The sequence below is a fragment of the Artibeus jamaicensis genome, unplaced genomic scaffold (genome assembly GCF_021234435.1).
Source record: "Artibeus jamaicensis isolate MK-2021 breed Jamaican fruit bat unplaced genomic scaffold, CSHL_Jam_final contig_233, whole genome shotgun sequence".
Classification (NCBI taxonomy): Eukaryota; Metazoa; Chordata; class Mammalia; order Chiroptera; family Phyllostomidae; genus Artibeus; species Artibeus jamaicensis.
Window position 1 is genome coordinate 38,034,523 of NW_026521486.1, and position 25,815 is coordinate 38,060,337.

Consider the following 25,815-nt stretch of genomic DNA (forward strand, 5'->3'; position numbering starts at 1 on the left):
CACCTGTGTCTGTGGGTGCACCTTTGTTTCCTCAGCTGTGCACCACGTTCCGGAAGCTGATCTCGGAGTAAAAAGAGGAAAGGACACCAGGAGCTTCCATTACACTTCTGCCCCAGAGCCGGGGCTCCTCTGTGGGTCTTTTATGGCGTTGAGAAAAACTGGCTCTTCCGTTAGCTGCTTGGGCAGATGTGTGGCCATGTTGATAGTGGCTGAGTGACAATCTGGGCTTGCATTCAGGTACCTTGGAGACTCTTAGAGGTGTATTGAGAGAAAGAATTTCTCTTTGCATTCAGAAGGAGACTTCGCTGTATCCTCCAAGCCCAGTGATAGCTGCCACAGGAAATATATTAATATCTCCCCTCTGGTTTTCACAGGTTTGTTGTGAGACAGGTAGATCAGGTAGCAACACCTTTATTTCTGACTGGTCATCCAGTTAAAAGCACAGAAATGCAATTTTCCTAAAGTCCCACCGTTGACTATGGGTAAAACCTGTGCTGCTAGGACCTGCTTTATTAGATACTTTAATTCTAATCTCTATTCCTTTTGTAAGTAGGAGGAAGAGTTTCCATTTGGCTCTTTTTCTAGTAATTAAATTAGGCTCTTTAAAAATGAAAGCACTTCCTTTGGAAAATGTCCTAAAGTTGCTCTTTCTAGTCCCTTAGACTTTCTGAATTTCATCTAAACCCATTAGGCTGAAAAGCTTATTTCGCCAAATTTTGTCATGTCTGTGATCTCCAAGATCCCCACAGTTTTCTTGTCCTGGGAAATTTTTCACTTGTCCCAGTGAAAAATTTTTGCCTAACTTCCCAATTTTCTGCTTAGCAGAGTCACTTGTGGTTTAAAGAAATATGTTAAATGTTTGAAATCTGTCTGAGTTGACTGGAGGGGAGGAAGGACAAATAATGTGGACGGCTCAAGTTTGGCTGAAGAATCACTGGTGAATATTATTGTCTTCAAAATTACCTTCATGGATAGTAGATCATCTGTGCTGGTCTTCAGTGAGATATTTGAAAATAAAGAGAAACGCGGGCCTGCTTCCCGCCGTTTCGGATCAGCCTCCCCTCCAGGCACCGGGAGCGGCGGCCTCTACCTGTCAAAGCCCGCACTGTGGCGTCTCCACTTCCTCCTCACTCGCCTCCCAGGGGCCTCACATCACAGGGCAACATAATTCAAATAACATCAACTTTCAGAACAAGAGGGAGCTTTGGAACCCAGCTCCACGGCTGAGGTCAGAGCCCTATGCCTCTCTGGTATTGTTTTACAGTTGAGACACCTTGAAAATGGCAAGAGTAATGTGCCTACCCAAGGTGACTGATGGTGTGTTAGTAGCTGAGCCATGACTTGAGTCTGGATGTCAACGACTGACCTGAGGCTGTACTTTCATGCATGTGGGACCCTTCAGTCACCCTCTGTTGCCTCTAGATAAAGGTCAACCTGAGGCATGTCATGGCCAACCGTCCAGATGTGTCTCATGCCCATGTCTCATCTTATTTCCTATTAGTCTTCCATTGCCCTTTACATTCTAGAAGTACAGAATGGCTCTTAAACATACTGTGTGACCTTTCTTATGCATTTTGTACCCTCTGCCTGGAAAGCCCCTAACCTTGACCCTTCCCTCAATGTCTTCTGCCTCATAAGCATTTACTCCCTTTTCAAAGCAAGATTGTCACCTACACCAGGATGTCCTCCCTCCCATCCTCTCTTTGCCCCACCCCCGGTTTTCTCTCTGGCCCAGTACTTATTGATTTACTCAACAAATATTTCAGAGCACCCACTAAGTGCCAGGCACTGAGCAAAGCACAAACTCTGCACCAGTGAGCACCGCTGACCCACTTACAGACTGATGGGGAAAGAGACAGTAAAGGCACAGGTAAATGTGTCATTTCAACCAAAATGATTGCCATGCGGGAAATAGTGTGCTTGGAGTTTGAAGAACCTGATAAACACATGACGTTGTGCATTTTCATCTTGCACAGCAGTCGTCTGGAGGAGGTTGAGAGCTTCCTCTCACCCGCATCTCCACATGAAAATACAAACTATTTTTACAGTGACTGTGACAGTATATTATTAGTAATAAACAGAAATTATTTGTTATTTCTACATGACAGGAAACCTTCACAAATTAATATATACAATACAAGAGATAGGCACTTTCTTAGTTTAATTAATCTTTGTAATAATTTTGATTCCAAAAAAATTCACGGAACCAATACTAGCATACTGGGCAAATCTGAGAGGTGCTAAAAACTCCTCAGCTCAAATGATCTTCCTCCTTGGCACCAGATTTTACCATTTGCATTTCATTTTCTTCATGCCAAGCTCTGCTTTTCCTGGTCGGCTCTGGTAGTGGTAGTTGTTATCTGAGTTGATTCTGTTTCTGAGAGGACAATAGCTCTTCTGGATATCTCGGTGAACTTTATTCTGCTCAGCTGCTTTGCTCCCTAGACATGAGATGCAGGATGGGGTGGGGAGCGGGGAGGAGAAGACAGAGATTCTGAAAGGGGAGGAACTAACAAGCAGGGTTGCTATAGAGCCAGCCCAGAACAAGGAGTATTGGCCCCTGATCATATTATGCAAATAGCAGATGTTTCTGGGTGGCAAATGCATGTCTGGGTGCGTGTGAATATTTTGACATGCAGAGGTGTTAGCCTGAGGGCTTTCTCTGATGAATTCAGCACACAGATCAAAAGGTTTTCATTGGTCTAATTTATTCATGCCTTCAATGAGAACTTGAAAATGAAAGAGCTGGTTAAATGCTGCTGAGTGAAGTGGAATTAACCCCAGATTAATTTGTCCTTCACTGTTGTGTGTTTCAGATACTGGAGCACAAGGAAGTTCTAGTGGGCTTGTTGTTCCTGGTTTTCCCATTCATTCCAGCCAGCAATCTCTTCTTCAGGGTGGGCTTCGTGGTGGCCGAGAGGGTCCTTTACATGCCCAGGTAATTACTGCTCATGATGTCGTCTTTCTGAGGCCTGCCCTCTGTCACCAACACCAATAGTTCCAGAGAGACAGTCCTTCAGGGTATAACAAGTGGATCCTTGTGGAGCTAGGGTGCTTATTACCTCCACTTTGAAAACAGCCACAGAGAAGGCTGAATGAGCTCACGTTTGCACTCACTCACTCCAGTTCACAGTAACGGCCTACCTCCAGTTGGAGGCTGGACGGTTACAGGTGACATCAGGACTGGAAATAGTAGAGATTTTAGCGACAATCATTTGCCACCACCTCTTTGTCCAAATATCTACAGCCTGAGCTGCCGAAATCCAGGGCAGTTAGATTGAGTGAGACAAAACTCATGCTGCTCTGCAATAGTGAGGAACTAGGACACACACTAGTGCCACCTTTAAAGAACTTATACGTGAATGTTTCTCAAGGGAAAAAATAGCTCTTTATGAAAGGACAGGACCGAAGTCTCAGGGGGACTCCATTGCACCCCCAAAGTAATTCTGCTTCCCCACCCTGTTTTTCAGCATGGGCTACTGCATCTTTCATGTACAGACTAGGCAACCTCTACTTTTGGCTAAGTCCATGTGGGGACACCACCCTCAGTGTCTCCTGTGTCATCCTGAGCTAGGATGAAGTTTGGATGTCACCAACGTCCCTATTCAGGTATGATTGGATGGATCAAAGTGAACCTGTTCATGATTATTTCTTTGTTCACATATTTATTTCCAAGCCAACGAGTCAGTATAGGTCTGGTAATATTGTTAATCAAGAAATTTTAGCTTAGCGCTGGCCGGTGTGGCTCAGTTGGTTGGCCATCATCTCACAAAACAAAAAGTCACTAGTTCAATTCCTGGTCAGGGCACATGGCTGGGTTGCAGGCTAGGTCCCAGGTTGGGGCACATTTGAAAGACAACCAATGGATGTTTCTCTCTCACACTGATGTTTCTCTCCCTCTCTTCCTCCCTTCCCCTTCCCCTAAAATCAAAAAAGGAAGGAAGGAAGGAAGGAAGGAAGGAAGGAAGGAAGGAAGGAAGGAAGGGAGGGAGGGAGGGAGGGAGGGAGGAATTTAGTAGAGCTATGAATGGAAGATATAGTATCACTGAGGTCTTTGGTTTTTTCGAGTGATATTACATGAAATCTAATGGGAACTGGTCCTAAAGTGACTTTATGAAGAAAAGACTTGTAAGGAGGTTTTTTAGTCTGTGAATTCAAATGAAAACAGTATTCATGATGAGCTGGGCTACCATATCAGTTGTAAACAGAATGAAACTGATAAGCCTTATTTTATTGTTAAGCCAATTGATTGGCAAATGTGTTCACGCAGAAAGAAGGAAGAGACGTGCAGTGCATCTTTAAAGAGTGTTCCAGGGTGTTGGCTGTGTGTCCTGGGGTTCCTGCTCCTCCCCTCTCCCAGCAGCAGGGACCTCCTCACATCTCAACACCATTTGAATTCCCCCCACACTCCAACCGACCGCTGATCTGAGCCTCATTTATCCCTGCTAAATTAGTCGTCTGTACTTGTGAAGATCGAGTTGGCCAATTCCATCAGCCTGGCTTTTCTTGCTTCCCTTTTCAGCTGGTACCCACTGGTTGATCATTTCAGGTGTGTGCCCAGTATCCCATCCGTTACCCTTCACCTGCCTTTCCTGGTTTTCCTTGTGCTTAATTCACTATTTCCAAACCTTGAAAAGCATCCTCTAATTCATGTTTCTTCTCCTATTAAAAACCCACAGCCTTGCCATTGTGGCTCAGTTGGTTGGAGTGTCATCCCCTTGACCAGAAAGTTGTGGGTTCCATCCCTGATCAGGGCATGTACAGAAGACAACCAATTGTTGTTTCTCTCTCACATCAATATTTCTCTTTCTCTCCCTTCTTTTCTCTCTAAATCAGTCAACATTGTTTTTTATTTTTAAATAAACTAAAAAGCCACAAAGTTTGCTGGCTAACGTCTTGAAAATAGGCTGTTTTCCCGTGGATTTGTTCTTTTCATCTTCAGCTGTGTGGTGACCGAAACTTGCTCGTCTCTAGGTCACGGCTCATGCATGTCATGTCCCTGTGCCCCAGGACTCACGGCGCAGCCTGTACAGGGCTTCAACCCCTTGATGAAATAAGCATGTGAGGCACCTAAAGGCCATGAGTGGAGTTCACAGGGGCCATCCTCATTCTGCTAAGACAGAGGTCATGTGGAACGAGCTCTCCCGGCATCTCTCTGGGTCATCCTCCCTTCCCTACTGCCCCAGAGAAAGAGCCTTGTCTATCACCATACGTGTAAACTGTCATTCAGTTATTTCTAGAAAGGCAGCTTTCATCACTTACACAGGTAAATGACAAAATTAATTTATAAGTGGAAGTTCTTAAGAATTCAATTTTGTTGGTAATTTCAGGCACAAGTCTCTCATCAGTTCATCCCAATCATTCCAGTCTCATCAATGTCTCTCTCACCAGCTGCCATTGAAGGGAGATATTAATTCAACAAACTTTAGACAAGAAGAAAATATTCTTAAAGACCGAACCTTTCTATATCAAACTGCTTCACTCTGTCAGGGTTTAGATAAGCCCATGGTTTAGATAAGCCTGTCAGTCCACACTACACTGGGTGTAACTTAGCAGCAAATAAAACTGACCTTGGATAACTGAAATAAGAATAAGAGTATATTGCAAGGGAGGGCGCACTCACAGAATCTACAGGAACATTGAGGGGGCTGTCTAGCAGCAAACAAGAAACGAGAGGTGTTAAGGGCTACACTGTGTCCCCCTTCCCAAAACTCATAACTCCCAGCACCTTAGAACATGACTGCATTTGAGTTTTTAAAGAGGTGATTAAGTTAAAATGAACACATTAGGGAGACTCTAATTCAATCTGACTGGTATCCTAATAATAAGAGGAGATCAGGACACACAGAAAGACGCCGGGGATGCACTTGCACAGAAAGGCAGACCGTGTAAGGACACGACCAGAAGGTGGACATCTGCAAGCCTAGGAGAGAGGCCTCAGAGGAAACCAAATCTGCCAACACGGTGTCATGGACTTCTGACCTCCAGAACTGTGGGAAAATAAATGTCTGTTGTTTAAGCCACTCAGTGCATTTTATTTTGTTAGGGCAGCCCTAGCAAACCAATGCAGGGGCTCGACAGTAAGCTCTGAATCACCACTGAAGCAAATGGGCCAACCCCTGCACCACTTTGTCCCTCCCCACATCGAAGTTCTAGTAGAGAGAATCTCATTAGCTGAGCTTGATTTCAGCCCATGTAGCCTCTTCCCCACCAGGTTAGTGAGATGACTGGCTGGTCCGAAGGAGCTCTTTGGAGAACTCTACGGCAGAGAGAGCAGAGAACCCTGTGTCTCACCAAGAATGCCCATGGCGGGCAGGGAAGGGATCTCCCGGCAGGAAATCAGGTGTGGCTACAAAGGGGGAACAGACTCTGGGATGCCCACAAAAGCAAATACCATGTGATTTGAAAACTTGACCATTTCACTTTCTTGAAAGAAAATAAACATTCAGTTGAGCATGCATGACTTCTATTTTTTAACATACTAAGTAACAATATGTTGGGCCCCATGAAATTAACCTTTGCTTTTGGGTTTCTTTCCATTTCCAGAGTAAGTTACCTATGATACTGTGATTTATAATAAGAAATATATAATCAGTCTTTATCCCAGGTCCTGGCATGAGTTCCTCTAAACTCCTTGGAATTTCCTAAGTAACCAGAAAGATAAAGGTGTCATTTGTCATGTCGATGAGGTTGACTTTCGGAACCACCTGGAGAGGGGCAGAAGCTGTAACATTTCCCTGGTGCCTTGCCCTACGTGTCTCTTCCAGCTGGACGTGCCTGAGTTATATTCTTTTATAATCAACTGGCAAGTAGTAAGTGCAATGTTTTTCTGAGTTCTGTGAGCTGCTCCAGCAAATTCACCAAGCTCAAAACGGGGATTGTGGGAAACTCCAACGTATAGTCTGTCAGAATAACAGGTAACACCTTGGACTTGAGATTGGCATCAGCAGTGGGTGGTGGAACAGTCTGTTAGGACTGCCAATTTCAACATGACCCGCTTCACAAAATTAGAAGAAACATCAACGGTTTGGGGGAAGGTGACATTTTGACACAGACCGTGATTCCGTTTTCTCCTCTACTCCAAACTATAAACCCACTCAACCATTGCTAGGACGTTTGGCTTCACAGAGGCCTCTCTAATTATGTGGTTTTGCTTGGCAGTGCTAAGAGCAAATCCACAGAACACCTTAGCACAGGCCTATGTCTTGGAGAAAATCCAAATTCTGGTCAAGTTCCAGCCTTTTCCAAATGAGCTTCTTTGCACAAAAGAGCTCCTACTGGCCGACACATTTCCAGGATGACACAGATGACAAGCGCCCCTGCAATTGCCACTGAAAAAACCTTACACACAGGAAGCACAAGAACCCTGTCCCATGGGTCCAGATACCATTAATGAGGGTTTCCATGTACTGGACTGGTGTGCTCAAGGGCTTACACATTTCAACTCAATCTTTACAATCCCATGTTACACTACAAACTCTGAGGCCTGGCAAGAGTGTGTAATCTGCACATGTTGATACAACGAGTAAGAGGAGAGGCAGAATTGGAGCATCTGATTTAAAAGCCAAAGAATATCCGATCCTTTGTTTTTATATTTTCCAACCTAAACTAGGCTCCGTGTAAGCAAAGAGAAATATTCACAATATGCTGCAAGGGATCTCCTTTCATTCCCAACAGAGAGAAGCTGTCTGATGCCCACACCCGGGACGGTGATGCCTGCCCACCCCCACCTGGGTGGAGCCCAAGCTGCCCGAAATTAATCCCTTAATTTGTTTGGATTAAGACAACTACTGACCTAACTTTTAAACTGATCAATTTTTCCTCCAGAGTCTTCAAAATACAGGGGGAAACATAATAAACTATTTTTATTTGATATCCAGTTTCTTGGTTCTCTAAGACTTGCTGAGGAGTATCTGTGGGCCACAGGTAATAACCATGGCCTCGATCAGGAGGACAGATGAGGACTGGGGACATACCTCCTGCCAGGTAGGATGTCCACTAATCCGTTTACTGGGAGAAAGTGGATGGGCTCATAAAGGACTTGACCTCACCAAAACGTCAAAGTTAACGCTTCAGCCCAGGTATCAGCAAACTGCAGGCTTTGGGTCAAATCCAGCCCTCCACCTATTTTTGTAAGGCAAGTTCTATGGAAACAGCCATGCCTGTTCATTTATGGATCCTCCATAGCGGCTTCCGTGCCACAACAGACATTGAATGGCTCCCCGCAAAATATTTACTCTCTGGCCCTTTACAGAAAACTTTCCCACCCCTCTGTTTAAAACACCCCACTGACTCCTGCCGCAGTTCAAATAAAACCCTGCTCTAACGCGACCCCGAGCCCTCTCAGCTCTCCTCACTCCCGGACACAGCTTTCTAAGGTCCAGCCACAGTGAATTTCTTGCAGTCTTTCAAAAGCCCTCCACTCTCTTTTCTACTTGTGCTCTGCCTAGGACGTTCTGCCCCTCCTCCCCCATCCCCTTCCCTCTAGAAGCTAATTGGGATCTGTTCTGAAAGTCTCAGTTTAGCTGTCGCTGCCTCCTGGAAGCGTTCCCTGGTCCCCCTGGTCCCCCGTCTGTGACAAGCCTCGTCTTCTCCGTCCCCATGGCACCGCGATCACCACTGTAAGGAGCCGTTTGGTAACTGCCCAGACGTCCTGCCCTTCTGTACGGCAGCAGGAAGTTCTGACTGTCCGCAGCAGGTACTTAGCACACAGTGGGCGCTGCGTATATGTTGAATTACTCAGACTTTCAAGTGCTTGACAGTTAATTTGTCCAGACCATGTCACTTGTGGAATTTTCCCCTATTCATAATTCTTCTCTGGGCTGTGTACACCTTTAGACATTTTCCTTCCTCTCCATTTGCTTGGAACTCCAAGTGCATTTTGAACACACGGCGCATTCTGGCCAGGCTAGGCATGTGATAATTATCTCACACACAGCACGACTTTACAACTCACCACTATGGAGTAATTAAGGAATTTTCCAGTCCCCATGCACACCCCTGGGTCTGGAACGTGCTTTCCTTCCGACAGGCATCCCTGAGAACTGTGCATGTAAAGAGGGAAGGGGTGACTCTGTGGGGGGACGGGAGTGGGAGAGAGTGTTGCACACACCCGTGGCATGGTTTCCTATATTGACAGAAACCAGCAGGAAAGAATAAAGGGAAAAGGGTAGGGAATAAAGGGGCACCACACAGTGCATCTGATCTCACGTTTTACAGAGGAGGTTGTGGTTTGTGGCTATCCTCCTTTTATGGGAACGGTTTAATCTTTTCTTCCTTTGGTTTTCTATTGTACTCTCAGAGATAAGCTATTTCCTCAAATCTCTGTGATTAAAACATTGCCCCCTTTCAGATGGACAGGTGAAAAGGAAAAAGGGTTTGCCTGTTGCAGGGCTCCTCCCAGCAGGAGTGTCTGTGATTGTCACCTGTGGGGTCTAGCTTTGCACTGTGCAGGCCCAGTGACATGGCATCTTCTGCCCACTGTGCCCTAAATTAGGAAAGCCAGGCTGGCCCAATAATTGAGAGTGTGACCCTGGTTATTTAACTCGGGCCTCGGCTCTAGAAATGGGCCCTGCTGTGCTCCCAGAGATGCCTCAGGTGAGGTGACAGGGCCGTGACCAGGTTTCAGGTGTGTGTGCCTTTGGCACATACAAACCCTTAGGTTTACTTGCTAAGGGCATTTTGTTTCTATGCAGGTAGCATATTCGTTTCGACATGCACACCCATCAGCTTCATCATTTTCCATGTAGGCATATTTAGTATCTCATATCATTCACAAATATTGAAAGTCCTAACTCAGAAAGATATAACCATCCCAAATACAAATCCATGAAACTGAGTAAAATGTGAAGAAAACTGACAACATTCTTAAGCAGTACTCTTTGTGGCTGTTTTTTTTCTTTAATTTATTATTTGTCGATCTGGAGTTCAGACTCTGCCCTCACAATGCCAAGGTTCACTACAACTACACCAATTTCCTGAAGGACCAAGGTCGGAACAGGGAAGCGATCCACCACTACAGAACGGCCCTCAAGTAAGCGCTGTGCACCCGCATGGGTGTCGCCACTGGGCTCTTCAGGCCCTGCTTGTCTCACCCCTCCAGTATGTGGGGGTTGGTTCCCTCCTGGTGACACTGAACCTCTCCTTGGATGTGGTGTAGGCCTTGGGTTCTGAGTCGTATGGCTCCATGTTCACGTCTGTTTTGTGTGTGGCAACTCTACCTTGTTTCTAACTCTCCGTGTTTTCCTGCAAAATTTCCATTGCTACACTTAATGTAGTGAAGTGACATTCCGTTGAATACATATATGCAGATAAACAGCAGCTGATTGTCAAAAACACACTGGTCAGTGCTCAGATCATGTGTCCCTGTGCATTATTAATGTTGTTTATATGGGGATATCTAAGTCTCCCACTGCTTGAGATAGATTTCTATGCAGGCGTTCAAAGCAATTAAGATGTCCTGCCAGGTCATGTTAGATTTAGGGTAAGACGAGAAGGCACTGTATTGTCATGTTTGGAATTTTTTTAAACATGTATATACAGGGGTGGGTAAAAGTAAGCTTACAGTTGTAATACAAAGAAGTAATATAATTATAAGTAATAGGAGAATAAACTCTGTTTGGCACACTCACAACTGTAACCCTACTTTTGCCCACCCCTGTATTTAGATTTCTCCAGCTGAAGGGCCTCATACCTCCCCTCGGGCTGCAGTACATCAAGCAGGCCGGCGGAGGGGGCTGTAGAGCATTCTTGGGCAAAGCCCATTGCTGCGGCAGCTCGCAGGCGTTCCTTTTATATCTCACGGCTGGGTTTTCATGGTTACCATCTCGCAAGATTCCAGATAAAAGAACCATGTTTGACCCTCAAAACGTGGAGACTTAACACATAAACCATATGAGAGCACAATAAAGCAAGGTGAATACTCCACTGACTGCTGGGAGCTCAACGGGAGGCATTTCAGGAGGATTCTGTGCCCACAGGGGGACCCACGTTTGGCCGAGTTGCCTAACGCGGCTCCACTGCCACAGATGCTGAAACACACGTCCAACGGGAATACACAGAGTAGAATAATATATTTCACTTACCGTGCGGAGGCTCTGTTTTCTGAAGTGGGACCAGGATGTGTGCTTTTTACCTGAAAAAATATATAGGATAAAAGGAAAGGTTTTACTATTTAATTTTTTTATCCTTAGACTCCATTTTCTGTCAGGTCAAACAAACAAACAAAAAAAGGCAGACATGAGATCACTTGGGATAAGGAGATAAAGTGAGTGTGGCTTCTCTCCAACTTGGGCCCAACACAATGGCTCCCAAAAAGAAGGGTGGAGAGAAGAAGGGCCACTCTGCCCACAGTGAGGGAGTGACCAGGGATACACCATGGACATTCACAAGCACATCCATGGAGTGGGTTTCAAAGAGTGTGCCCCTCGGGCACTCGGAGAGATCTGGAAATCTGCCGTGAAGGAGATGAGAACTCCAGGTATATGCATTGTCACCAGGCTCAACAAAGCCATCTGGGCCAAAGGAATAAGGAATGTCCCAGACTGTATCCGGGTGTGCTTGTCCAGAACGGTAATGAGGACGAAGATGCACCAAACGAGCTCTATACATTGGTCACCTATGTATCTCATCACCCCTTTAAAAAGTCTACAAACAACTAATGTGAATGAGGACTAACTGCTGACTATCAAATAAAATTGTAAGACTGCAAAAAATAAAAATAAATAGAGTGTGATTCACTGGTGGTGGTCAGTCGAACACTTTGAGCTTATCTCCAGTGAAAATAAAAATGAAGATTGTTTTATTAAACATGCTTTTGTGAGAAATATGTTTTTGAGAAATGAAAAAGAAAACAAATACACTGCATAGTTGGTAATAAAATACTTTATTCTCTCAGATCAGGCCCCAAACTGGCTTATTCGAAAGCACCATCTTTAGTGTGTAGAGGCCCCTATTATAAATATTCAGGAGATGTTGGTGACTTTATCAATGTTAAAGAGAAAAGAAAGAAATGCCATCGTTAGTCATTATTTTGGTGATTATTTATCCTAGGTGACTGAAAAATTGTTTTTATTTTGATATCACTAATTCTACAAAAAAATTGCTGAGGAAAGAATTCATTTCCCTTCCAAGTGCCGTGTCCCTGGTCTCCAGCTCAGTGTATCTAATTCTCTCCGTATTTGTACACGGCAGGAAAGAGAGTAAGCGGGGCCTGCAGGTATAAAGCACCTGAATTCTGTCCAGGAATCACTGTTACGGGCTTGATGGGTGTGTACATCCGAAAGCAATAGTGACATCAGTCATTTGAAGTGTATTTATTGCCAGCGAATCACTTTGTGGCTGGCTTGCATTTCTCAGACTTGCTGAACGTAAAACTGGTAGTTACGTACAACATGACCATTCTGCTTCTTTTACATTTTTATTTTATTTTACAATATTACCTCTGTCCCCTTCCCTCTGGGCATGACCCATTTAAGTACATTTTAAATAAAGTGGGAAAACTTTCTCTGAAAAAAATACTGCATTTAAAGTTATAGTTTCAGTTTAAAACCTAAATCATCCGAAAAAAAAACCTTAAAACATTTTCTTAAGTTTTCAGCAAACAAGAATGTTAGGTTCACTCTGCTGCACAGGGCCAGTCTCATGTCTATATATATTCTGGGTTCTGTGGAGCTTGGGATTCTCGGTGCTGCAGGACCAGAAGCCCCCTGGAGGGTCTGCCGCGGCCTCCACAGCTTTCTGACCACAGTCACCCTGGGAAGGTTTCTGCCATTCCAACACATCAACCAGAGTAGAACATCTAGAGACCACCCACATCTCAGCTCCTCCTGCACCAGCGCTCCCACGAAATGCCCGTCCCATCAATCCCAAAGGAGACATAATGGCCCTGCCTGGCAAAAATGCAGAAGATGCCCCTTAGTGAGCTTTTAATAGGCTGAGAGTTGGTTGATTTATACTCAAAAAAAGTTCCTTTTAAATAGAGAATCATAAATTGAATATTACTTAACCTTAAGCATTTTATTTTAACCTAAAACATACAAATGCACATTGATCCACAATTTAAAGTCAGGCCAATGCCTTTTAATAAGAGCCCATCATTTGGAAAACTAAATCATCACTCTCACATAAACCACACCCAAAGTCATGTATGACTATCATCAATTTAGACATCTTTACAGTGGAAAGAACATTTAAAGACTTGCAAGTCAGCTGGATGGAGAATCCGCAGTTTTAAGGATTTTTTTTCCCTCCAGTCTTTTACTGTCTCATCAACACCTAATCAAAAAGCAGTTTTGTATTTTTAGCAACTTTGCGTTTTAGTCTTTCCAAAGCACGTACTTGGTTTTTGTAGAAATGACAACTCTTTTCACACCCAGATTTTATCCATTTATAGAATGTTTTACTAAATTGCATAATTACAATAAAAAGCGCAACTGAGTAAACTTCGGAATGTGCATGCGGCCACTCAGCAGTGGAACACGCGAGCCGGGGGAGCAGAGGCCCACAGGCCGACTGAGGGCAGAGCACCTCCTCGGGTGTCTCTCGGGCACAACTGAACTCCACTGGGGGCTGGACAGAGCCTGCTAACCGGGCGGCTCTTTGAAGTGGAGATTATTCAGGAGAGTTTCTACTACCAGTGAAATATATGTACTACAGATAAAGTAGTAGAAACTGTAGTTTCTATTACGGTTTAGACTCACTGGATGTCGATCATTGGTTATTCTCAGCTGGTCAAGAACCACGCACCAGGGAATACAGAGTATATTGTTTGCTGATGCCCGGTCACCGGATCAGTACCCCACTTTCCATGGAAGTTTTTCACCTGCTGTCCTTCCTGCCACCCCACTCCCATAAGGCACCTGCAGCACCCAGTGCTCTAAGATTTGCTGATGTGCCCCAGGTGTCCAGATATCTGCCAGGGGCAGGATTTAACTCTGATAAGAGGCTGAGATCCTCAGTCACCCAGACAACTAGTTTCTTCTTCACAGGTATGGTTTTAGCACAAAATAAACAGTAAATCAACTAAGATTGATTTTCTCCCCCAGTGCTGCAGTCAAATTGAAGACACACTACCCTCCCCTGCAGTAAACTTGACCACACCTGGGCCACCATGGAGCCCTAGAACCGCCTTCTCTGCCCCTAATATGTCTGTTGCTGATATTGTAAGCCCAACCTCTAAAAGGACAGCAAACTGCAAGCAGAACTGACGATCCTGATTGTGCTGTTTCTGTTCGTGGAAAGTAAGGACTGTGCCTTTGATGATTCCATAGGAAGGAAATCCTGTTCCACATTTTTGTAAATTTGCTAAAGCATGGTAAAGGAAGGGACTGACAATTTTATTAAAGCTTATTTAATGCATAAAACAGAGAGTTGTTATAATAGTTATGCCATTTGACACAGTACTCAATTATCCTTCCTATGTGGACAACTGAAACTCTTCAAGAACATTATATTAGACTTGTATGTATATCACTTCATTAAGAAAATAAAATTACTTCAAAAAGAAATAGATGGGTGAATAGTACAGAAATATAGCATTAGAACTGTAATGAAATGTAACAAAAGATAATTGCAGGTGAAAATTAAACCACTTTTTTTATAACATCCTCAGTGCATTTAATAAGATTCTTATAATAGTTTTCTTATAAAAAGTGTGTTCAATAAAATGTATGTAGTTTGAATATTGTAAAAGCTAGGACCCAGTGAGGAGGTAAAAAACATCGCCTTATTTACACAGCCTATTTTGAATGAACTTTTCAAGTAATTCCCCGAACTGTAAATGGGCTCCTATGCCAACCAGCATGTGTTTCTGGACAGAATTAAAATTCCAGCACGACTGTGGCCCAGGTTTCACACACAGAGACGGTTCCTCTGCTAGAAGAGGCCACAGACAGAGGTGGGAGTAGCCTTTATAATGTCTCACTTGGACACTTGACAGTGTTTCTTGTATCCTCTGCTGCAGGAATTACATTGTCACTAAATGTATCATGTTAAGTCAAGGAGTCTTGGTCATTAAATCCAAAAAGCATTGTCTTATTTTTTTTAAGTGGTCACATGTCTGGATACATCTTAAAACATTATAATTTTCACTCAGAACTTTTTTTTTGCCTCAAACCACTCTTGCACATCAAATACTAAATAAAGTAATGGAAGATCTATTGTGAGTCTACTAGGCAATTTTGTCAAGATGCTGTTTTGGATCGTCTGTAAAAACAGGGGTGGTAGTACTAGCTATCTCACAGCGTTCTTCTGAGAATTGAATCAAAAGTTCAAGTTAACTTCCGCCAAAATGGAGGCATAGGTGGACCCACCTTGCTTCCGTGCACAACCAAATCTAAGAACAACTATTTTTAACAACGATAAACATAACCAGACCACACGGAAAATCAACAATACGGAGTCTGAAAAAAGGACAAAATGCTCGGCCAAACTGGTAAGGGGGGCGAAGCCAGCAGAGGAGCAGGTTGACCAAAAAGATCCCTGACCTGGTGGTGCGCAAGCAGCCGAAGGCGCGGATCCGATTGCAGGCAGGCTAGCTATGGGTGCACACAGGGAAGAGGCGTGGCTGGCTGTCTGCGGTAGGTCGCGCATTTGCGTGCAGATGAACCAGTGAAGAGGCGAGCATCGAGACCGCACAGCGCGGGGCAACAGGCTCGCACAATTCTGCTCGGATAAACAGGCCAGGGCAAGTGGTGGGACAGGATGGACTGGGCTAGCGGAGAAGACCACCATTGCTCCCTCTCTGACCCCGCCCCCACACACAACGTCACAAACCAGCGACCTGGGTGGCCCCACCCTGGTAAACAATTAAGGCTTCGCCCCTCTTACTTACTTACTGTTCTCACCTTACTTTGGTGCGAACAGACCAAAAATGGCTCAAGAACAACTCAGAGCCCCAGAGCCGATAAATCTAAGCGATGAGGAAACAGCCAAACTTTCACATGCACAGTTCAAAACACTGGTTATCAGGATCCTCATAGAACTGGTTGATTTTAGTCACAAATTAGAGAAACATATGAAAGCTAAACTAATTGAAATGAATGGTAATGCAAAGGATACCAATAGTAATGGAAAGAAGTCTGGGACTCAAATCAATGGAGTGGACCAGAAGAAAGCAAATAATGGCCAAACAGAAAAGAATGAAGAAACAAGGATTCAAAAAAATGAGGAGAGGCTTAGGAACCTTCAGGACATCTTTAAACGTTCCAACATTCGAATTATAGGGGTACCAGAAGGGGAAGAGTCACGAGAGGAAACCTTATCTGAACAAATAATAAAAGAGAACTTCCCCATTCTGGCAGAGGAAATAGACTTCCAGGAAATCCAGGAAGCTCAGAGAGTCCCAAAGAAGTTGGACCCAAGAAGACACACACCGAGGCACATCATCATTACATTAGCCAAGATTCAAATGAAGGAGAAAATCCTAGAAGCAGCAAGAGATAAGGGGACAGTCATCTACAAAGGAGTTCCCATCAGACTGTCAGCTGATTTCTCAAAAGAGACCTTACAGGCAAGAAGGGGCTGGAAAGAGGTATTCCAAGTCATGAAAACCAAAGACCTACAACCAAGATTGCTCTATCCAGCAAAGTTTTCATTTAGAATGGAAGGACAGATAAAGTGCTTCTCAGATAAGACCAAATTCAAGGAGTTCATCATCACCAAGCCCTTATTATATGAAATGTTAAAGGGACTTACCTAAAAAAAAGAAGATAAAAAAGATGAACAGTGAAAGGACAGCAAACTCACAGTTATTAACAACCACACCTAAAACAAAAGCAAACTAAGAGGACAGCTAGATCAGGAGTGAATCATAGAAATGAAGATCACGTGGAGGATTAGCAACAGGGGAGTGGGAGGAGGAGAAGGGGGGAGAAGGTACAGAAAATAAGTAGCATAGACAGTAGATAGAAAATAGATGGGGGGAGGGTAAGAATAGTAGGGGAAATACAGAATCTAAGGAATTTGAGACACGTGTTCATGAACTAAAGGGGGAAATGGTGGGGGAGGGGCATGCAGGGTGGAGGGGAATGGAGGGGGGAATAGAACAAATGTAATGGCATAATCAATAAAAAAGTTAAAAAAAAAAGTTCAAGTTAAGCACTTAGCAGTGACTGGTGCTAAGTGGCCAGTTCTGTGTTGGCTATTATTACACTTAGCCTCTCACCACGTCTCTGCATTTTGCTGCTCCCCAGTCCTGTCCTCACTGGCGTCCCCATTACCTCCAGCCTGGACCACTGCCTAAGTCCCACCGGTCTCCCCGCTTCCACTTCGTCTCAGCTCCAACAGTTCTCACCTGGGCAGCCTCAGGATTCCAGGAGCCTTGGTTCGAGTCACTGTTCTGCTCAGAGCCCAGCACTGTCCTCACCTCGTCCAGAGTAAAAGTCAAAGTCCTCACATCAGTCCACACACTCCCTCCGTCTGGCCCACCCGTCCCCGCCCCGAGTCTTGTTGCCTACTACTCACTTCTTCCTCCCTCAGTTCCAGCTTCAGTGGGCTCTTTGCTGCTCCTGGAGCTCACAGGCACAGCCCTACCCCTGGGCATTTGCACTGGCAGGTGCCCCAGCCTAGAAAGTGTGCCTTTCCCTTCACATCTGCATGGCTCGCGTGCCTGCTTCCTTCAGGACTTCTGTCTCCTCCTCCAGGAGGCCTTCCCTGGCCACCCAGCTTCAATCAGCATCAATCCCTTCCATCTGGCTTCAGTTGCTTTGGTCAGGACACCCCACCCCCAGCACCTCCTCTCCCTCTGCCCTGATTTGTTTCCCTCCACAGTTCCCACCACCTTCTGACAGTTTTACTTCTTCTGTCCACTGTCTGTCTCCCTCCACGAGACGAGCAGGTCTTTTTCTTTATGCCCCAGCACCCGGACCATGTCAGGCACATGGCTTGCCTGCAGTAAACATTTGCTGAGTTCATGAATGTTCCATACAGTACTGTTTTCTCTAGCATGGAATTCTCCGAATATTTCTTCATTAATTTCTCACTTAAAAATTCTTTTTCTATACTTTCCATTTCTCCTAAGGAATTAACTATGGTGTTTCCTTGTTCCTGTGTTCCTTCTGGTTTAGAATTCATTTCTAAACTAATTTTTTTTGCTTTTATTTCTAGTTCTTTCCTGAATTCTGTCACCTTATTTTTGTGTTTTTTCTAAGTGTGATTTATGCTCCTCGGGTCTTGCATCATTTCCAGTCCACTTTGAAATAATATAATTTTTTCTGGGGTGTGGACACATGTTTCTGGTGTGCTTTCATTGTCTCCATAGATGTTATTCTGCTTATTATTATTTTTATAACAGCTCTGTGTGTGGTTCGTCCTTGAAACCACGCCATGGGTGTTCCTGTGAAATTAGCTTTTCTGAACTTTCAGAATGAGGCGCAGCTCGGGGCAGCTTTCTAACTGCACAGAACATTCTGTCTGTGGCATTTGTGTAGCGTCCTAAAACGTCCTACCTCCTCATGTTAGTGTAGATCTTTCTGTCTGTCGCCTCTGTTGGCCCTGTCCCCACGAGCTTCAGCTCCGCTCCCAGCACTCTCTCCTCAGTGTGGAGCCCTGTCTTGGAGGGTCAGCTGTGAGGGTTCCTGGGCTTCACTGTTGCCCTCCCCCCCCCACTTTTTGGCTTGTGTATGCCTGGAATGCCATTTGATGTTTAGTCCCATGAAGAGGCCTGGAAGCAAATGGGTCTGGTGTCTGGGAGGGTCATCTGCTCTGGATGATGAAGAACTAGCGCACTTTGGAAGACACTCCCCAAAAAGACAATTCAGGCACTCCTCCTTCACACCCAAGGCACGGCGTGAGGAAAACGGACGGGTACAAGATGACTCCAGTCTTCCCTGTTAGTGAATGAAGAAGTAACAGCTGACATTGACTGAAGGAAGCAAGTAGAAGGCTTTTCCAAAAGCTGAGCGAGTCACAAGGGAGACAGAGAGCTGGATCTTTCTGCCTGGCATGAGTTCACGAAGCCTGTGGAAACCACCGAATCAACCGGAGGCTCTGCAGCTGCACGGGCTCCCCTGCAGCTCTGCGAGAAAGACCCGAGGACCCTAAAATAAACTGAGTATAGGAAACCGTAGGCCCAGAGCGGAAACAGCCACGTTTGTTAGCAGAATGTAGCAGGGGCGGCCATGGGAACTTTTACCCAAAATCCTTTCTGTGGGTCCCCAGCAGCCTAGGGAGGTATTCTACTGGCTCTACTATTACAGGGAGAGAAACGAAGTTCCAGACACAAACCCAACCCACACAGCTAAGAAGTGTTATAGTCACAGCAGAGCCCAGGGCTTCTGACTTCCAGTTCAGTTCTTCTTCCACTCCACCAACTCAGTGTCCCAGCCATCCTGCCCCCAGACAAGAAAAGGTTAGATTACATTCACAACACTGTATTCTGTTTACAGGAGTGGAGAAGTGTGATGCTGCTTTTAAGAAAGAATTTATTTAAATTCCCTACTTTCTGGCACTCACAGCCTCAACTCTGAGAACAGTGAGCTATTTAGAGGACTCTTGGTTTTACTGTAAATCACGTTGGTAAAAAGACAGAAGGGAGGTTTTCTGGATCACCCTTGTTGTATCCACGGCATTTAGGGTTAGGGTGGTTGATCATCATTCCCTGGGGATAAGGAAGGAACCCACCCCCACATCCCCCATGTTTCCCAGGCCCACAAAGCAGAAGAAAGACCAACACGGTGATAGTACAGTGCCACCCCCTGACACTGAGTTTATCTGGGGTCGCTTTTAGTCCTGAAAAAAATTCAGGATTATGGGTGGGGTGGTTTTGCTTTTGCTTTCTTTTCTTTGCAGTCATGTTTTTCTCTGATGTTTTTTCTCGACAGGAAATAGAAAATAAATACCCCACCTTACAAATAGTTAACCTCCAATAAATAAATCTGGGAACAGAAATCAGGCAAGTAAATCTGGTTGTATACACACAGAAAGAGAAATTACACACTAGAGCATATGATGCAGTTTTAGTTCAGCATGGAATTACAAATCGCTTGACAATGAAAAACTCATAACATCCATAAGTCTTAAGTAGATTGTACAAACTCTGAAGGAAATGCTTGATATGAAAAAAGCTAAACTTCAGTTGCATAAATTTTACTAATTGCTAATCTCTCTATGGCCTACTATATAACCCTTTTCTTTTCTTTTCTTTTCTTTTTTTTTTTACCTCAAGCCTATAGAACTTTGGTCAAAGATAGAGCTTGAAAACAGTAGAACCAAAAACACTTTGTACTTTAATTTTCATAAATTAAAAGTCTTTAATACTGGATCCCAGTCTTATTTGTTTACTGAGTGTTATTGATTTTAAAAGCATTTATGGCATAGTTTTCAGAGATACTTTCATTTTGTGTGATAGGAAACAAAATTTTCCAGTTAAAGAAGTAATCTAACTGGGCCAGATCTTTTAGATCGATTTCACTTTCACTTAAGTATTCTTCTCTGAATTGTTATAGTTGAACAGATGGGCCAAGGAGAAGCAGCAGCAATTATTCCACATTGCAGATCAGTTGGTAGCAGTACATTCATGCACAGCACTATGCTATGTGACTGCTGAGCTATAGCTCGGGGGCTGTGGTCACCCTCGTACTGAAGCCTGAGTCATTCATTACTCATGTCCAGGAAACAAACAGATTTACCAGAATCATCTGCCTATTAACACTTCAAGAACACAGGTGCTTATAAAATACTGGTTATTTTGTGTTTGTTTATTACAATTTACTTAGTTTCTCTTAGATTTGGTTTTCTCAGCTATAAAGTTGGCAACACTTTTCCTGAAAAAAGGAAAAATTAAATGAGATAATATATGGATAAGTATAAACTGCAAAGTATAAGACAAATGTAAAATGTCATTACCACTATTTTAGATCATTTGGACTTACCTTTCCTTATTCCTAAATTCTATTTTTCTCTTAAGCAGATACAATGGATAGGGGGAGAAGAAATGATTTCCTTGACTACTTACTCTACTACTTCTGCTTAATGACATGCTGCTAGATGCAAAGTAAGATCCCCTTAAATATATATATTGTGCTTATCAAACATTTAAGCTTTCCAAAATCAGAATAAAAATTCCCAATAAATTAGAGATTTTTCCATAACAAACATTTCTTCCCTATGGCTTCCTTTTCTGTGCAATTCATCCAACTAATTACCTTGGAATTATATTTGTCTTGCAATTATATTTGTCCTTTAAAATGCAATAAGACTTATTATTGAAGAATACTAGATACCCTTATAATAGAATTTTTTAATTCACCTTAAAGGAAAAATAATTTTTTTAAATGGTGAGGGCAACCAAATGCAGTGGCTATTCACAGTGGGTCTTCAAAAGTGGACTAAAAATCCTCAGTATTCTCGAAGTCAGTGCAGTATTTGTTTTTTATACCATGGGACTCTGTGAGTTTCTTAGACGGGGTGAAGAATAGCTATGGACAGAGCTTTTGTATAACATACCTGTAGAAGTCAGAATCAAGATGTGTTTAAGTTTATTTTGACAATTACTGTGGACATACAGACATGTCTTAAATTATTCATCTTTCCAATAGAAATAATCCCCACTTAACATTTCTGAAGAGCTAAGCTCCAATATAATTTAATTACATACTTAAGGATAAAAACACAAAGTAGATTTTACTTTGCATGGGTCTGCAGTAAGTAGGAGAAAAAGATAATGTTTTATAAAACTATATGTATTTAAAAAATCAAAAGTGCCATCTTTACTTAATTGTTAAAGAATATTTTAAATAAAATACAGCTTTGTTTCATAACTGATGTAGTGCTCGCCTGTGGAAGGGTGAAACCGCAGAAATTTTTACTAATCAGATACCTCAAGAGAGGCAGGATATTGCTTGCAGGCCTTTGTCATTACCAGGAACGAGAAATGTCTACACATTATCCAGATCTCCATCTGTATTACCACCACAGCTTGGTAATAGAATCAGTAAATTACAATAAATACCAGCAAGCCAATTCTAATTTGGGGCTATTTGTCAGAATAAAGTCTCTGCTCTCACTGAGTAGAAAGATTTTCTCAGCTCATAGAGCTCTTTTTTTGTTTTTCTTTCTCCTTCTTGACATTTGTGTCTGGTTTTGAGAGCTCAGGGATGAACTTATTTCCTATTTCCAGTCAAAGAAGCAAAAGAAGAGAAAAGCAATTCTGTAGTCAGTGAACATGGTGATTTAAATGACAGTGGGGTCATGGGTGAATAGAAAGTCCCAGCAGGTGGGCTGAGAACCAGCCGGAGTGGGCAACTGTGGGACAGTGTGGACAAAGCGTGTTTACAGATGGGTGGGCCCACTGACCAAGTTCTTACCCACTTTGCTTTGACCTTTCTCCTAGTTGGTATCTTTCCCCTCAGATATTTATTTTAAAGGCCCTAAAACCCAGAGAAATAAAGAGAAGATCTAGTTTTAAGAAATTACCCCTTCTTGCCCTGGCTAGTGTAGCTCAGTGGACTGAGCGTGAGCCTGCAAACCAAAGGGTCATAGTTCAATTCCCAGTCAGGGCACATGCCTTGGTTGCAGGCTAGTTCCCAGCAGGGGACGCACAAGAGGCAACATTGATATTTCTCTCCCTCTCTCCTTCCCTTCCCCTCTAAAGATAAATAAATTTCTTAAAAATCTCTTTTAAAAAAAGAAAGTAATTACCTCTTCTTAATAAAAGGAGAGAAATGTCTCATGAAGGCCTTCTGTGACTGCATGCCATTGAGGAAACCATGAGCCCGGGAATTGCCCTCACCGTGTCCACAGGACATCCCTTCATCTACTAGAGGTCACAGAGCTTTACTTACATCAGTAAGTCCTGGCAGAGACATGCTCTTTGTAGTCACTTCGAGTGAGTAACAAAGTCATTTTTGTGTCCCAGATACCCAGACCTTTCACAGGCATGGAGCACAAGAGTATTTTTTGCTGCCTATCACAGGTACAATATCCTCTGGCTCCTTTTGGAGACACCCCTTGGGCTGTGCTGTGCTGGGCGACAGAGAAAGCCTGAGGACTGTCTGACAAATCAAGGTGGACACAAAGCAGTTACAGGGCCTGTTCCAGCTGCCTCTAATAATATGTCCACGCTGTTGTGTGGGTTTTTCCTGCAACATGTCTTCCCTGGCCTTTCGATAGGAACTCCGCCCGCTTCGAAATGAAATTGATCTTCTTAAACAGGAAAGAACAGGGGGTAAGCGTGACATTTGTTTTATTCCTTGGACATCATCTCCGCTTTTCTACATTAAAGCAGGCTTCACAGTTTTGTTCCTTGCGTGACAGAGATGGAAAGAGTCTATAGCCAAATGTGTCCACTCCAATGTCGCAGAAACATCTAAATCATGTAGCTGTGATCATTTGGCATCTTTCTTGTTTAGGAATAAGTAGATTCCCTTGTTTCTTACATCAGCATAAATGTTCTTTATGGATGGACATCCAGACCTCCTTTGCATTTGCTTTTGAACTTTGGGAGTTGCTGACCTTTTCTTTTTTTAATGCAATTAAGCATCACTTAATATTTTTATTTTATGTGTTTTGCCAGGATTTTCAGGCTGGGAACAATATCAGACAAAGTAGAATCTCACAGCAGAAAGAGGGGGAAATGAGGCAAAATAGTAAAGCCAGATGAAGAACCATTTTAGAAATATAAATTATTTTTATTTTTTATTCACTTTTATAAATTTTATATACCTTTCACAGTGCTAGCTTTACTGATACCCTGTTCTAAAGATATTTACATAAATCCCTCCCTCATACACAAACCAAAGAATTCTCACCACCCAGCGTAAAAAGAGGGCACTACTGAGCAGGTTATCAGCAACCCCGCCGGGCCAGAAACTCAGCACATCAAGAGAATTTTCTAATGAAAGAACTTGCAGATAACTGTATAAGCCATAAAGGGTTGAGTGTTATTTAATCATGGTAGCTTTGTGTAATATTTCTAAATGTTCCATTACTTAGGGGTAATATTTAGACTATTGTGTGAAAAAAATCTATGCTCTCCTGCCAGATTTGTCTACTTCCAGTAGCAAAATTAACAACTTTAAACTGCTTTTTTTTTAACATGAAAGAATTTGACTGTAAAGATCAACATGAGCATACCCTTTTTGAAGAGACAGTAAAGGAAGAATCCAGTGTTTTATTTTGGTTGTCGAATACCTGGATTTAAAAAAAATGTATTCCACTTAAAAAATGTTTGAAAAATAATAGCTTAGCATTTCCACTATTTCAGGTGGTATCCATACCACGCAACTGCCCTGGAAACCTGGGAACACTGACCGGAGCCAGAGCCAAGGCAAATGGCCAGTCAGAGGGCTCTCCAACCATGTCCACAGGCTGCAGGAAGCTGTGTAAGAAAGTGAACGTCTACCACTGACCAGGTGGCCTTGGGATTCCAATATCCTTTCCTTTTCCACTCATTTAAGTGTAGTGCATGGCCTCTTCCTAGAGCTTAGTAGGGCTCTCAAGCTTTGGAAGGATCATCTGAATTGAGTCCACCCCTTGTCAGTCAAGAAAAGCATATACCTGAATGTCTTCCTGGGAATACAAGTTCTGAGGATGTTCACAGCTCTTCACTGGCAATGGGCAGGGGAGAATTCAAGGGTCAGGTAAACAGGAAATGCTGAGTTAAGCAAAGGTAACTAGGTTCCTTCGTTATGAGAGTCATTAATACATTAACCTATCTTTGTGACTCTTCAAAAAGGGAGTATAGTATTCAGAATTTCCCAAGATACCCTTTTTTGGTAGAATTTTCCCAAGACAAAACATTCTTTGGATATACATGAAAAACTGGTCTAGGAAAAAATAGGTACTTTAAAGTGTTGTACCCAAAATAGCATGACTATAACAATTTTTACTAGAAGTAGGAAATGAAGTAAGATTTACCTGCTGTTATAGGGGTAAACTTCACCCTTATGAGTAACTAATAGACATAATCAATGGTGTTTGCTTTTCAATCACTGCCCTTTTAAGGATTAATAATACAATCAGGCTCATTGACAACAAGGTGACAAGTTCTGCACCTTGTATCTTATTAACTGTGGCCATGGCCATGGTGGCAATGATTTCACAGGAGGAATATTGGGGTTAGGGGTTGAACTTATGAACCTAGAAGTCATGTTACAAATAATATAATGGCAAAACAGATTTACAAATAGTTGGAATAAGGTAAAATAGTGACACACTCATTTTTTCCTATTAGTACATTAGTAATTAATACACATACTGAAATGGTTTCCATTTTGTAAACTTCTGGAGGCCAAGATACATGAGATCTGTCCAGAAGGTATCCAGCCATGTAATATGAAAAAAAGAGACATTTATTGAATAAATTAGAAGATACAAGAAACACTGTACACTGGACAATGACACCCAAAGTAGACACTTTGGGACCTCACACATTTCTCCCAGTTGCCATCAGCTACCCCATTGTAGTTTCCTGAATCTCATTGATAGTCTGAAATCTCTTCCCTTTCAAAGATGATTTTAGGTTGGGGAAAAGCCAGAAGTCACAGGGCACCAAATCTGGGCTGTAAGGGGGCTGAGTCACTGGGTGATTTGGTGTTTTGCCAAAAATCTCTGTAGGAGAGGTGATGCATGAGTAGGCACATTGTCGTGATGAAGCTGCCAGTCACCAGTTGCCCATAGCTGTTGCCTTCTGAATCATCAGAATAGTTTCTGTGGAGGAATGTTTACCCTTAACATAAAATTTAATGCAGATTTGTTGCTCTACTCACTCAGTCATTTTGAAAGTGACAGCCACACAATACACATGCCCACTCAATGGTGTCTACCACCCCCACTGACTACTACAGTGAAGTCATCATTGTTCACCCATGCACATTC

The 25,815-nt window shown here is 43.1% G+C and overlaps 1 pseudogene; it reads left to right on the plus strand.

The window, feature by feature from the left end:
- Window positions 1-11,302: 11,302 nt before the first annotated feature.
- On the plus strand, window positions 11,303-11,676 carry LOC128626895 (60S ribosomal protein L31-like; annotated as a pseudogene).
- Window positions 11,677-25,815: the final 14,139 nt, after the last annotated feature.